General features: G+C 48.2%; 1 protein-coding gene across 7 annotated transcripts in view; it reads left to right on the forward strand.

Moving 5' to 3' along the window:
- LOC125956856 (septin-7) overlaps positions 1–5,000 on the forward strand; it is a 19,036-nt gene that overhangs the window by 2,156 nt on the left and 11,880 nt on the right. For 2 of the 7 annotated variants that reach the window (XM_049689096.1, XM_049689097.1), the window contains exon 1: positions 1,295–5,000. This exon is cut by the window's right edge and continues 931 nt beyond it. The exons of 1 other annotated variant lie outside the window; for it this stretch is intronic. The gene's annotated coding sequence lies outside the window, so the exon portion shown is untranslated. Of the gene's footprint in view, positions 1–1,096 lie in introns of those variants that run through there. 4 more of the 7 variants (XM_049689094.1, XM_049689091.1, XM_049689092.1 and 1 more) reach the window with 4 other exon arrangements.

Consider the following 5,000-nt stretch of genomic DNA (forward strand, 5'->3'; position numbering starts at 1 on the left):
TCTAATCCCATCCTACTTAAGCCCGTCCGCCCGGAGCAGATCGCTTCCCGGATGGTGTGGTTCCTTCTCTGCTCGTGTTCGCCATCCCGGATTGATTCACTTTCACGCGTTTTTCTCATTTCTCCACGAAATCGAATTTTCAAATTTGCCACCATTGCTCACCACCTTTCTTGTCCGTGCTGTTCGTTTGCGCTGAAATATCGTTAAAACGTAACACTAAAATCCGTGCACAGACAGCGGAATAAGAAGCGAGTACGAAATGGAGCAAAAGAGCAGAGAAACGGTTATGTCAGTGGCGTTTTTGGCGCTCTCCGCGGTGATTGCGTGGAGAAAGAAATATGTTTCAACTAAAATCCACTCGTTTTCATTTCAAGGATGGAAAACTACGATGTTGGCAATTGATTAGGCGACTGAGCGTGTCCCTCGGTCTCCTTTGCTATGGGTGTTTTTCATGAATTTTCATTCAATGGAACACTTTCCATTCGCCCGTGGCCAATGTTCCCCCGTGGCCAATGTTGGCGTTGTATTGCTTGTGTCCAGCGTAACAACGGATTGCAAAATCAAAAGGAAAACTGAGGAAAATGCGCGGGTAAATTGAAAATTCCGTGCCACAGCCATTTAGCAGTTAGCAGTTTGAATCTTGGCTTTATAAGCAGCTTCAAATGTTCGTGCACGCGGAGTTGTAAACGCCCGTCTCAACGGCTTCGTTTAAATGGGCTACACCCCTGGTGGGATTTGAAAAGCTCGTGGAAAAATCTCGGTTTTGCCTTTTCCCACCGAGGAAAAACGCCTGATTGCTCGGGAGTGGTTATGTAATACAGAAAAAACTAAAAAAGGAAGATGGAAAGCCTGGAATCGGAAATTATTCGACTCACAAACTGAAACGCTCTCATGATTCAACTCAGCTTCAACGCGGTCTTCATCGCCAGCTTAACGGTTTACAGTGATGATCGCTAAAACATGAGCATTTTTTCAAAATAAAGCGAGATTTTTATAAAAAATCCAACTCTGAAACGAAAATGGGTTGCGTGGCACTGTGCCCTGTTTTGGTTCAAAAATCGCTGCAAAAAGGGGTAGTTTCTAACTTTTTTGAACAATTTCGTGAATTTCGTGATCGAAAAAAATGTGATAAGAACAGATTCAATTCTTTTGCAACTTCCGCCGTCGTTCCCGTTGGAAAAGTAGGCCAGGAAAGTGTAAAAAACTGACTGCAAAAGATTGCGGATAGGAGACACCAAAGAGAACGCGCATCAAGCCACACTTGATTTTTGTCCTCCGGTTAGTGCGGTTCTGAAAAAGTAGCTCTTGCAACGGCGAAGTTTGGAGTTGCGTGCGCGGAGTTTTGTGTTTTTTTGCGGGTGATTTTGAAGCTTGCGGTCAAAATTGCTGTTCTCAGGCTGTGGTGAATGTAAGAATGTGAATGAATTTTGTGAATTTTGTGCCAAGCGCTGCAGCGCTGGAACGTGTTTTTCTCCGGTTTGGTCTTCCCCGAAGTGTATGCGCAGAAACCCATATTGTTTACAACGATTCGAATTGCGGATCCGGTGCTGGTGTTATTTCCGTCTGTGAGAATCCGTTGTAGCTAAAAAGTAGCATCCTGTGCAAGTGCGAACCGTTGTACGGGTTACAAATTGCAACAGCAGGAGTGTATCCTCGGCGGCGGCCTGCGTGTCTTCTTCCTTTTCTTCGTCCCTCCGTGTTGTCCAGCGCAGCAGCAGCATCATCAGCATCTCGTGTCGAACCCGTAGGCGATGCAAAGAGAAAGGCCACACTCGGATAAAGATGTGTAGCAACGTTAATATAATAACCGTAAAATGCTCCAGGACAGCTTCTGGTTTAGCGGTTGTTCCGATAAAAGGACCGTCCGCTTTCGCTTCCCTGGAGGGCTTGGTTTTTTGCTTCAGGACGGTCCAGGATGGGACGCACACTCATGCACAGCCCTGCGGCGTTGTGTGCGTGCGTAGTGTCCTGACGTGCGTGTCCGATATCCACCCAGCAGCCAACCCAGCCACCGGAACAAAGTATGCTGCGGCAGGACGCGATCTGGAAAAGAATCTTTTCTCGATTCGCCGTGTGGCCTCTAGCTTGGTACGCCCTTTTGTGGAAAGAGTGTGCCGGTCCCGGCCAACAGAGAACCTTTCTTGTCTCGGCCAACGTTGGAAGAGACTCATAAAGAATCCTGTTTGTTCTGCTGCAGCGAGAATGGGCAAGTGTGTGCGTAAGCGCAGAACCTTCCGGTTGCGGCAGCGGCAGATCTGTTCCGAATCACAAATGACTCATCGCAAAGAAGCCATGCCTGGGATCCTGCGTCGAATAACGCGGATAGGATGTTAAACCCGATTCCAGCTCATCTTCACATTGCACACCACAGCGCAACAGACGGCCACATGATTGTGTGCCCCTTTTCTGACGGCGGTAAAGAATGCGCGATAAGGCAAGACTGTGACACCGAGTAAAGAAGGGAGCGTTATCTTGGTCCTCAAATAGCACTTGTCGCTTGTCGTTCGCCTTTAGCCTGAGGCTCTTTCCTGTTCTTGTGCCCTGTTCAGTTTAACAGCGAAGATTCGATAGGTGTTCAGAAAAATCGAATTCGAAACGTGAAACCCTATCGTGAGAGTTTCGTTTCAAAAATCCGTCAAAGCAGTGATGTTGACTGGTTTTATGGTCTGCAGATATAGTATTTGGCCGTATTGATTACACAACGCAAAGTAATGCGAGAACAAACCCCAGCACGAGGACCACGATAAACAGGCAACCGAATCGAAACCAGAAATATGCTTTTATTTCCTGTGTGTTCGTACAATGTTCGGCTTCAAATCCCCTTTCGATACCACTTGAGAACTGCTGTTTTAAAATGCGCGTCTGTTTCTCCCACCAACGTGCTTTGGCCACTGAGCATTACTCATCGCGTACATTCCTGAACGCCACCCAGTTCGCCGTCGTAGCGAATGCGTTCAATTAATTCTGATTCCAACATTTTCTGGCGCGGCTGAAGGCCACCTCGGACGTTCTCGCTCACTAAACATACGAAGCATCAGTGATTAGCTTCGTGCATCGGAAATGAAGATGAAAAAACTGCATTCAACAATCTATACTCAATTCAGCATCTCTTGCGTTCGCTCAATCGATAGCATCGTGGAAGAGGAGGAGGCGGGTCTATTGGGAATCGCTTTACCGCCTGGGGAGGCCTGTGACGACATTGCATCGTCGCCCTTAACTAGCGATTCGCGGTCACTCCAACGGTACCCCTAGGACTGGAGTGCGTTGACGCACAACGACAAACCGTGTTGAGTAGAAGAAGTCATCGCTAAACTCTGTTTGGTGAAGGGAAAGCGAACCCCACTGAATGGATGACCCCCGGAAGTCCGTCTTATGGTTAACAGTAAAACAATAATGCAATGCAGCGACGCAGATAGTAGTCGCTTCTTTATTTGGACACAAGCCTGATGGCTGGCATATAAACATACTTTAGAAACCGCCGCCGTACCGTGTTCGTACCCCGTGGCCTATGCCGCTGCAATATGGCAAAATACGTTCAGAGTGTCGTCGTGGACGACTACACCCCTTCTGCGTTTGGGCAGTGAGCGGCCCATTCTTGGCCCTCCGGCCGGGCGTCTCCAATCGAGTAATGCTCAGCACTATTTCTTCCATTTTTTTCATTCCCTTTCCGTGCGTGTGCTGCGTGGATTTCCTGTGTCCTCTAGCGGCACTGTTTAGCGCTGACTAGCGCGTCGCGACGCCATACGGTTGCCAGCCAGCCAGCCAGCCAGTAGAGGAGAAGTGCATGGAAACAGAGAAAAAGCCGACGGTGACTGGGATTGCTAAAGCCCCTGGCGGCGGCCACCACTTCATGTTAGTTGTGAGTGAGCTGTTCTCGTTCGACAAAAAATCACGATCTTTCCACGAACGCATCGCGGGCGAAGGGCCTTTTGGGTCAGCTCCGGATGGTATATGGCCTCTTGCTATGCTGCCGCTTCTCCAGCTAGTGACAGCATGATGTTTATTTGTCCTCGCTGGTTCCCGGACGGTGGCGACCGCCCGGAGCAACATTCTAGGCCAAATGGGATTGATGATCTTTGTTTATAATTGCTCTCATGGCTCTTCTCTTGTGCTCCCGCTGCTCTGGTTTCCGCTTTAAAGTAAGATCTGTTTTCAGCATTTACCCGTGGTGGTAACTAGGAAACCGAACATAGCAGGCGGCGGTGGCTGCATGAAGATGCATCCTCCGTTCACTTACAATCGTCATCGGTCTCTGCATCGTGTTCGATCGTTGATCTCTTCGGCTGAAAGATTTTGTCGGATGCGCTACCAAGCATAATCCACTCAGAACTCTGATCTGTAACGCCTTTGCGTGCTACTGCTCTGCTGTGTTTCTTCCAGTTTAGTCATAACTCATATGCCCCGCTTGGAATTACAGATCGCACTGCGAATGTGTGCGCCACATGTGTTCTGGTGAGCTGGTGGGGAGGGTTGTACTTAAAGGCACATACTGAGGGCACTGTCTCGGAAGCATATCTACCGGACAATGCAGTGGGAATGCATCTTGCATTAATTATCATTCATTTGCACCACAAACGCATGCGCAAACACACATATACACGGGTATGACGTAAAGTTAAGTTGTGCGAAGTCGCAAGGCGCGTAAAAGATCATAAATTGTAACGCATTGAAGACGACGTCGCGCGTGGGCTGTAATGGAAGTCAATATGGGTGAATTGTGCGAAACACCGTTTCGTTTTGCGCCAGGCAAATTATGATGGTTGAATATCAATTATTCGTTCGTTTTGCTCGTCTACGCCGGGAGCTTGTATTTGTAAAACGCATAGTTGTGCTTATCGATCTCGAACTGGAAGTCAACGAATCGGTGCGCGTTAGTCCGATGGTTGGCCGATGTTGACTCAACCGTTACTCCCTTCAAGAATTGCATAAAATGCTCAATGTCGTCTGGGCGACGTCGTACAGAAGAAAGGGAATGGTTTCATAAATATTAATAATGGCAA

This window comes from Anopheles darlingi, chromosome 3 (assembly GCF_943734745.1).
Source record: "Anopheles darlingi chromosome 3, idAnoDarlMG_H_01, whole genome shotgun sequence".
Lineage (NCBI taxonomy): Eukaryota > Metazoa > Arthropoda > Insecta > Diptera > Culicidae > Anopheles > Anopheles darlingi.